The sequence below is a fragment of the Benincasa hispida genome, chromosome 8, assembly GCF_027475165.1.
Source record: "Benincasa hispida cultivar pf3 chromosome 8, pf3_genome.v1.1, whole genome shotgun sequence".
Classification (NCBI taxonomy): Eukaryota; Viridiplantae; Streptophyta; class Magnoliopsida; order Cucurbitales; family Cucurbitaceae; genus Benincasa; species Benincasa hispida.
In genome coordinates, this window is record NC_143485.1 from 46728016 (window position 1) to 46739019 (window position 11004).

Here is an 11004-nt window from a genome sequence, read left to right on the forward strand (position 1 = left end):
ATATAATCATATTATATTCTTAACCTATAGTTTGATATCATATATCTACTATAGTAATTTCTCCTCTACTTGATATAAATCATATTTATATCTAATTTCCTCCAAAATAATGTATCTCATACATTTAGTCAATTATATCATATATAATTAACCAATTCAATTATATCATATATAATCGAACTCCCTCTTGTCAATTTGAACATTTCAAACTGACCAAAAACTGATTCTCGACTTTATCCAAGCTACCCAGGGGACCTTATGGACCTGTGGCTCGAAGCTCCAATGGTACGTGAATAGCTGACTAAACTCTTTAGCCACGAGATCCACCATCCGTTAACTACCAACTATTCCACTAAAGACCAACAGCTGAACTCTTCTTACCACAGATATATTTCCGTGTCCATCGGATATAACTAATCATGAGTACGATGATCCTTCATAGATGCTCGTAAGTATAGCTGGGCTAATTTATCGTTTTGCCCATGTAGTTACATCTCACTTCTTAAGTACCACTATTCCTCTAATGAACAATACAACATAGTTCAACTATGTGTGAACACCTCTTGGGCCAAGAGAAGGTGTGTGGCGCCACATCGTTCAAGTCCTGGAATCAAGGCTTAAGGGAGCTATCTATCTACTTGCCCTTGCTTCGGGGAAGAAGTGAATTCTATCTTGTATAGCTGAGTTCCCAGCTCCCATATTAGACGAATCCCCGAAATGGTAGGTTTGAGTCGGCGACCTGGCCATTCGCACCCATACAAATCAAAGGACCACCCTCAATGGCAGGAGTTCCCAACTCACTCAGGATTGAGGTCATGTTACTATGGTCATCCTAGTGAAGTGAAGTCTCTGTCATGAACGGTGTTATATAACGAGATGTTAATACTTCGTGGTCAGGTCTTATACAAACTCTTTGTATAAGACGTCCCCGCTTGTATGTTCTCTACACGAATGAACAAGATCAGACCATCTGTGACAAGTCACAACACTTGTGACCATTCCACAAAGCGGGCCACATCCGTAGCGTTACCAGGATAAGGTTTCCCTCCTATATCCATATACTACAGACCATTTTGGTTATCACTTAAGACCTGATCCACTTATATGTCACCACATACATGCTTAAGTTACATATAGATAACTAGGGATTTTAGGTTTATTGGTTTGTGGTAAAGCAAATAAAACAAACAACTGAGCAAAATCAAGAAGTGATATAAAATATCATATATTATACATCACAAGTGTTCGTACAAACTGTTTACAAACTACAAGACATGAGACTTTAGGGCATCAACCCCAACATGCTTAGTTTAATCTTTTCTTAACCTAAATTCAACTACGAAAGCGATAAAAACGGGGGTTTTTGATAAAGCGATAAACATACTTGAAATTAAAAGATAGAGAATAAATGTAAACAAGGATTGGTCAATCTCATTTCTAGTTCAAGTTAGACATTCTTTGCAATTTCTATCATTGATTCCTACGAATTGATTATGCAAACTAATTATGCACACAACTATTTGCTTGACTCGATTAAGCTAACCTCTACAATGGCGGATAACTAGAAAATCGAGAAAGCATTCTAAACATTGATTAAAGTTGGAAGACCTAACTCTAATAAACCTATATGTTTCTAATCCTATTGGGTTCGATAGCGTCCATAAAGAATAGAAAACATATACATTAAGTTCGAGAATGCAATTGTGTCGAATAATTGTCAAGATAGCCATATTCAATTAATCGAAATTATCTTTCAATCTAACAATTAATGTATTCTAGGAATAGCCATCAAATACATAATTAACTATTGCCACTTAGTAGATCTTATAGACATTCTTATATATGAATACATTCAAGTAATATATTCAAGCAAGATTGTAGCAAAACTGAGAATCTTGGCTATACATGCTTAAAAAGATAAAGATCCTTAAACATGCTTTTAGAAGTTCAAATTGATTCAAAGAAGCATACATTCAGATTGCAATGAGTTAAAGAAAAGTAGAAAATTCAAGAAATGTACAAAGAATTCTTGAACTAGAAACAAGATTGAAGAAATTACTTCACAAATTCATTGATAAATCCATGAAAAAATTAATTACATTGTTTACAAATCAAAGAAAGAAATGAAAATCTTACCTAAATGGAATAGAATTACCAAGGAGATGAATTAATCTTGAGAGAAACTCCAGACTCCATGAGAAAAATTCTACCTCTCTTGCCAAAAATGAAAGAAAAGCTTTTATATTCGTAGATGTAGTGTCTTGACGTTGAGGACAGCGTTTCAACGTTAATTTGTAAAAAAGCCAAGAAGCGTTGGGTGAGGATTGAGATGCTTGGCTGACGTTGGGTTACGCAAGGCGTGCGCGGACAATTCCGTCAATCTCTAGAGTTTTGTGACGTTCCTTGGCAGCGTTGCAACACTACCCTCTTGTGAAGAAATGTTACGTGTTCTATCTTCAAGCATTGCTCAATGCTTCTTGGAGGGTCGTGATGCTTCTGATGGCATTTTGGTAATTATTTTGATTCTCTTTAATTTTGTTGATTTCTTGGCTCTTCTTGATTCTTTTTAGTCCAAACTTCTTGTAATGACTCTTAATTGCTCCTGAGACTATTTTATCTATAAAATTGACATATTAAGCAAACAAGTAACATAAAATCGAGGGAATTAATGTTAAGAACATGGTTCTTTTAAGACCTATCAAAATACCCCCAACTTAAGCCTTAGTCGTCCCAAGCAAGTTGAAACTAGAAATATGTATGTAGTAAAATATGAACATTATTCATTTGTACATTCATTCAAGGAGGTTATTCAAAATGTTTGTATGTTCACTTTTGATCTACACAAAAATTCGATTCACATCTCTCTTTTCAACAAGTAAGGAAGTAATGATACAAATAGACATTTAAAAATTTAAAATTTTGCTAACAAAGAATTGAAACTTATTTTTGAAAAGAAAATGGTCTTTTTTTCTTGTAAAGTCATAAAAAAAAGGATTACTAAGTTTTAGTTTATTTAAAGGCCAAAACTAGTAGAAATGTGATATCAAACTCTTAATTCCTCGTCACCCTACACTGGCTCGGCTATCAGTCTAAGATATACCTAACTTGCAAAATAGAGAAGCAATTCTAAGACAAGGGTTCCTTTTAATAAACTCATGCACACAAATTTCAATTGCCATTTCTTTTACCTATAGGGATATGTTGGGTTTTATGTCCTAAAACTTGTGGTTTATAAACAATAAAACTTATTCTGAAAATTCAATAAGTTGTTATTGAATATATGTATTGTTTATTTTGTCTTTGAAATCCAATAAGCTAAAAGACCCATGACTATTACATGAGTACTTGAAATTTATGTGGAGACATAAAAGAGGATTAGGTTCGAGTAAATAGTCAAAATGATCTATAGTATATGAATGAGTTTTGGTGCCTTATTCTGGTAACACTATTGGATGTGGCCCACTCTATAGTTATGACAAGGAGTTGTAAAGTGCTACAGACGATGTGATCCTAATTCGTACATGTTATGACATGAAGAGTGGTGATGTCCTATGCAATGGGTTTGTATAAGATCGGATCACGAAATCAATCACTCTTACTTTATAACGTTGTTTACTATCTAAGACTAACTATTTCAAAGCGATGACCTAGATAACTTGACCTTAATCCTGAGCTAACTATGAACTCCTGTTTATTCGGAATTATCCTTAGATTTGCACAGGTTAGGATTGACTCAACAATGCCGACTTAATAAACCTCCATTTCAGGGGTAAGACCGGGTAGATAGCTGGGGACATAGGGCACAAGATGAAATTCACTTCTACCCACTTTTAGGGATAGTAGAGAGCTTGTTCCCTTAAGTGCTGACCCCGGGTCTTGAACAAAGAACCCCACCCTCTCATTGGCCCAAAAAGGACTTGATTTGTTCATCGGATCACAAATCAATTGTTCATTAGAGGATCATTGGGACTTAAGGAACAAGAGGTAATCTTAGGGGTAAAACAAACATTTGACTCGACTGTTATTACGAACAACCTGTGAAGGGTTAACTTACTAATCATGGTTATATCGAGTGGACATAATATATCTATAGTGAGAGGAGTGCAACTATGAGCTTTAGTGAAGTGACCCATTAGTTGAATGAATGAGGGTTAATTCGGTGTAAAGAGTTTAGCCAATTAATATTGGATCGTTGGAGCACATGATATGTAGGTCTACGAGGTCCCCCTACTAGCTTGTAAATGGATTAGCTTTAGAGTAGCGTGATAAGTTAATTTGAAACGTTCAAATTAGAATTAAGGAAATTAGTAATTATATATGATATAATTACGCGTTTAATTTTGGAATTAAATGGAATTGGAGAATTAATTAATATTTAAATATGATTTAAATATTAAATTCATGAAGGTAGAATTTGTGTAAAATTAATTTAATATTTGATATTAAATTAATTAGAATTAATTAAATTGTTTAATTATTTATTTATTATTTTATTAGAAAATTAATTTATGAAATTAATTTTGTAAAATTAATAAAAGTTTTCAATTTTGAAATTCAATTTGCAAATTAGAAAAATTGGAAAAAACACATAATTGAAAATGTTGGATTTCTCCACTATCATGAAGTTGCTCACACAAAATCCACTTGACTCTTGCTATTCACCAAACGTGAGCTGCTTCTCATGCAACCTTCTTCTTTGTATGAATGTTCTGCAATAAATAGAGAAGATTAAAGTGGAATTGAAGCATGCATCATTTGAGTTTTTGCTGAAAAATTCGAGTTGAAGAAAGGTGTTCTTCGATTGGGTGAAGCAGTGAGTTCTTCTCCAAATTCCTTCAATCAAGCTTATCTTGGATCCCACAACTCAATCTAAAGCTCCAAGAGAATAGTAAAGAAGATCTTGAGGTGGTTCATAATGAGATATAGAGAGGATTTGCAGTTGAGAATCGTGATTTAAGAAGTTCTACAAAGGTATGACATGAAACCCTCTTATTATTGTATGAGCATGCTTTATTTACAGCCAAAATTAATGAATTAGAATGCTTATTGATCCTTGTTGCTTTCGCTGCATGCTGATATACTCCTTCAGGATAACTTTCACACTTCGATCATAAGGAACCTATTGCTCTTTTCTTGCGGGCCCAAATTAGACACAATGGAGGTAGCTATTTTCACCTCTATCCATGCACACACTCACACGTTAGTGAAAGTTATTTTTGTTTTGAAAGCTTGCTTTATTATTTTTTTATGCTAGCAACTATTTTTTTTAGAAGGCCATATTTTATCCTCTTTGTCTAGATTTATTTCTAAAACAAGTTAGTTGTTCTTAGACCAAAGATTGTGCGCCTAGCGCGCTCCGCACAACGCAAGCCTTACACGATCGTCTAAATGACTACGATGCGGTAAAGCACCATTGCCTAAACGATCGCTTAGTGAGCACTTTCGTATCGTATACCGCGCGATCATGTAGGTAGTAACTAAGCAATGAAGCAAGCTAACTACCCAATCATCTAGCACACGCCTTTTGCTAAACGATGAGCATCAAATGCTCCCACTACGATTGTCTACCTCCAGCGTCTACGTGATCGGGCAACTAATGTTACACGATAGAATAAACGATTTACCCCATCGTTTAGTAAATACTACACGATCGTATAGAAAAATCTACACGATCGCTTAGATAAATCCCAACGATCGTTTACCTTAGGCTACAGATACGACCAACTCTTGGTTTTCTTCCTCATTGAGAATCGCATCTCCATGCTTCAAAACTTCATCACGAATGACTCGACTAACTCAAACTCTTTGAATTTTAGACTTGATAACATTTTAATTACGCCCAAAAAACACAGAGGCCTTACAAATTAACACTTTGTAATTGAAGAAAGCTTTAACCAAAGGCAATTAAACCCGAAAACATTCATCAACACTATCCATAAAAGTATTTAATAATTAAACACAAATGCATAAAATCGACCAAGACTGTAAAAGAAGTTCAAAACAGAATTGAAATTTGGAATATCAGAACAACCTGGATCTGATACCAATTGAAGGAAATCGAGGATTTCCATGAGCAGCAGAATGATCTTTCCAAATTTCAATCGTATATGAACATTACAATTACAATCACAAACGGAAACATACAGTTATGCGAAATACAAAAATTATAGCATGTTATACAAAAGATCAAGAACAAGATTCAACACACTTTTGTAAACTCATCTTCGAGTTCCTTGATCACGAATGCTCGATCACAACAACACAGCAACACATGAACGCTTGTCCAACACGATCACTACACTGCACGAACACCGCGCACTGGAACTAAGCGATCGCCAAGGTCACGAACACCCCGAACACAACGAACTGTCTCCACAAAACCTCGACAGTATTGAGTTGAGTATGACACCACCAAAAAGGTTTCTTTGGTATTTTCAGTGTGAGAATCTAGAGGGTGGACTAGGAACCACAATCGTGTAAATAATCGAACAAGTAGGAGATGGAACAACCTATTGTGTAGGTCGATGCCCAATCGTTTAGGAAAAGCTATGCGATCGTCTAGCAAAAGCTATGCGATTGTTTAGCTCATTGCTTAGCTGAGTGTTTATTGCCTAAAAACACTCCACGATCGTTTAGTTAACTCCAAGCTGTCGCTTAGTAAATCTAATTTACTTTATAACTATCCGTGAGTATTTTTCGAGATTGAAAATCTCAAAACAACATTTTTCTTTTTCTTTTCTTACTAAAATTAGGAAAATATTTTTCTTTTTATCTCACGGTTACCATGAAACCACCAATAACCTCCCACTCAATTGGTTATTAGAGAAAAAGAGATAATTATTCAATAATTAATATTATTATAAATATAAATGATAACTAACTTATCATAATAAATTTATAACCTATAGTTTTAATATTTCATCTCATGAAACATATAAACCATAGTTTTTTTTCTATTCTATGGTACTTAATGTAAATCTCATTTATATTAATCTTCCACTTGATGTATCTCATACACCATATCGATCATATTATATATAATCGAATTGCCTTTTATCAATTTGAACATTTCAAATCAACACCAAGAATTGATCCTCAACTTGAACTCATTGAGCTACCAAGGGGACCTTATAGACCTGTAGCTCGAAGTTTCAACAATACGTGAATAATTGACTAAACTCTTTAGTCACGGGCTCTACCATCGATTAACTGCCAGACACTTCATTAAAGACCGTCAGCTGAACTCTCCTTACCACAGATATATTATGTGTCCATCTTAACCAATCAATAGTGTGACAACCCTTCACAGATCGCTCGTAAGTACAGCTCGGCCAATAACCGTTATGTTCTTGTAGTTACATCTAACTTCTTAAGTACCATTGAATCCTCTAATGAATATAAGTCAAAGTCCTACTATGACTGAGTCATCTCTTCCAAAGAGAAGCTGTGACCACTATGTTCAAGCCCGAAATTAGCCCTTAAGGAAACAATCTATCTACTTACCCATGCTTCGAAGAAGGAGTGAATTCCATCTTGTGTAAGTGAATTCCCAACTCCCAGATCAGACAAGTCCCTAAAAAAGTAAGCATGTTGGATTGACAATCTGGCCACTCTCACTACAAGTATTTTGGCCTTTAATATCGGTTGGAAAAAAGAAAATTGGAGATATAATGTCGGTTTTTTTTTTAAAAAAATGCGGATCTTTAATGTCGGTTTTAAACCGACATTGAAGACAGGCTTTAATGTCGGTTTAAAACTGACATTAAAGGTCTAATTTATTATTTCTTTTTCTTACTTTAATGAAAAAGCCCTAATTTTTCTATTTTCATTCTCGCACCGCCAAACCATTTCATTTCTCTTTTACCCCAAGCCTTGGTCATGCGAAAGGTTGTTCATCGTCCAAGCTTGGCTGTGCAAATCAGGTTGCCCTTCGTCCGTCTGTGGTTGTCCGTCGTCTGTCTGTGGTCGTTCATTCATGTTGCCATCCATCCGTGGTCGTCCAGCTGTGGTGCCGTCCATCCGTGGTCTGTTTTTAGCAGAAGCACGTTATCTTTTATATTCATAAACCATAAACCTGTGAGGTACACCAAATATTCATAAACCATCTGAGGTACACCAAATATTCTTCCTTCTTTATTCATCATTAAACCACATGTTGAACTTGAAGTACATATTTAATAAAATATCTCCTTTACTCTTCTATTCCACCACCATATGGCGTCTTTCCACATTCTGAATAGGTAAAGAATTCCAAATCTGCCAAGTTAGATGGTGATGATTACTTGGAAGAAACCCCCAGGCAAAAGCTACGAGGAAGCATGCCATTGTGGAAAAAGAGGTAAGACTTTTATAATCTTCCTTTGTCTGCTTCCATAACTATGACACTCACATGTTTTGAGGGACTTTCTTGAGACATTTCTGTCTCTGTTTATTTTCATATGACATCGTCACTGAGGTACATGTGAGAATTTGATTGAAGTATCAGTCTTGGAAGCTTAAGTCGTAGGTTGTTATTTGGGCATTGCTATTATATCACATAAATAAGTGGATTATACTTCGTAGTATGTTAACTTTTAACACAAATAAAGAAAATCCTGATTCCCCTCTCAGATTCATATCTTTTTTTGTGACTGAATTGATGGCTCTGATATGCTTTAGTGGATATAGGCATAATTTTTCTCGGTTCTTGGTAACTGGCTAAACGATCTTTGGACTTTGACATCTTATACACCATCATTTTGTGTGATATTGACAATTTTATCTTCATCAATTATTATCTTCATCATCTTTCTTTGTGTGTGTATGTGTGTGTGTGTGTGTGTTTTTTTTTTTTTTTTTTTTTTTGTGTAAAAATCAACATGATCTTAAATTATTGCAGGCATTTGTTCTAGAGCTGGTATCATGTATACTTTAGATACCGGTGAGCCAGACCAAAAACTGAAATTCAACATTTTCTCCTTGAGTGAGGATGGTTTTTTGGCTGTTGTTGGTCGCAGCATAAACCTAGGTAAGGAGTACCATTTTGTATGATTGTTTTTGGCATAAAAGTTGTCTAAAACTTTCTCATTTTTCAGGAGGCCAAATTGCTCTTGCTTTGCGTCTGCTTCTCACAGTTTTTTCATCTAAAATTTCATCAGATGTCAACCATCCTTTTGGAGACGAGGTACTTTAATAAACAACTTTTCAAATGACCAAGTAATTTCTAGATGTACCAATGTATAGTTCTGCATATCTACAACTAGTTCATGAAACTTTCATTAAGCATGCAGTTTCGAGCTGCTCGTAAAGCATCTAAAGAAGTTGGTGCTCAAATAGTTTTGGGGGACCAGCCAATTGAAATAACTGTATGTATTTTCTCCTGCAAGATGATACTATTATGTTTTGGCAAGTGCAAATGACTGTAGAATTTGGCCCATTCAGATAACTTAATCCATTTGATCACTCCAATATGATTTATTTATTCATGCAGCTAGAAAGGGCATGGAATGCTCTAATTGGACTGAAGTTGAGTTTAGTAAGCTCCGTTGTTCGTGGAATAACATCGTAATCTGATTTTTCTCAGAACAATGATGAGGTTCTTTCCCATTCAAAACATTGTATTGATTTGTTTGAATTCAAACCGTGGACACCTTTAGTTATCATTACAACTTCAATGATATTGTTATACTGAATTTAAAGCTTTTTTTAGTGTAATTGGTTAGTAACCTCAAATATATCAAGGATCTATATATTAGCAAAATTCTTTGAATGTTTTCTCAGCTAAAATCTTGTCTATATTAAAGCTTCAATTGTATATGTTTTTAAGTGATTTAGCCTTATTACGAATGCAATATAAAATGAAACTTCCTTGCTTTAGGCCATGTTTACTAAACTTTCAGTAAGTATAGGTCAGGCTAGGAACCAAGTCAGAGGTGACCATAGAACATACAGACAAAGAGACATAAATTTGGAAACATTTATTTAGAATACAGATTGGCTACTTGCAAAATTTTCAAAGAGGTTCATCAAATCAAAGTTTAACATTTTTCCTTTGTTTTCTCGAACATTTGTGTTTTCCCCCCCAATATGATTGCTTTTGTTATTTATGAACCTTTCTTATTAACATTTGAAGATTATAATTAAGCATATCAATTTTTGTTGAAGTACGAATCAGTACATGCATCATATACTTCCTAATGTTTCAAAAATCATTCTTTCGCAATGGATGTGTTACTTCAGGAATCTGGTGGAAATGGTAGTTCTTTGCAGCTTTATGAGAAGCTTAGTTTTTCTTATCCGTCCCTCTTTCAACCTCTCATTCATGAATGAAATACTGTAAGTACAATCCTACAATGCATTTTCAGTTCTTACTTCTGCATTTATTTGTAATCACCATTTTTTCATTTCGACATTCACCATTATAAAGTTCTTAATATAGTTGCATTTGCAGTACCTTGCATGGTCTCTGAAGCGTAGCAAGGCAGTGAATAAGAGCAAGGGCACATGAAGGTGGAAAGGTTTAAGAAGAATATTTTGAAGAGGGGTTGTGCCTGAGACTGCTACAAAGAAGGGAAAGGACTACCTTGTTGGCCCTATTCTTATTGGATTCTTCATTTTTGTCGTCATTGGATCATGTGAGTTTTAGATTTTGAATGTTAATTTCCTCATTTCCTCTTTCATATTCTTATGCTTATCTTTTGGCATACTTTGAATGCTAATGTACCATTTATGCACATTTTCTATAAATACGGTTAGTTGAATATGAATTCTGATTACATTTTCACTTTCAATCCTTTGTCTTAAACCTTTATTGTTTGTGACCCTTTAAACAACAGTGGTCAGACAAAAATGCCTATAACCAGACACTGTTGAAGCTGGGGGGTCTGTTCAAGAAGAATTATGAAGGGATCCATACTTACCAAATGGAGAGGGACAATAAACCCATAATGTTTGTATTACTTGTAATTTGTGTTTTCAAGGTCTGAATTATTGTACGACCTTTTAAATTATAATTTTATACCAGAA

General features: G+C 34.7%; 1 pseudogene; it reads left to right on the plus strand.

Annotated features, from left to right (window-relative positions):
- The first annotated feature begins 8268 nt into the window (after positions 1 to 8268).
- On the plus strand, positions 8269 to 10486 carry LOC120069318 (uncharacterized; annotated as a pseudogene).
- The last annotated feature ends 518 nt before the right edge of the window (positions 10487 to 11004 follow it).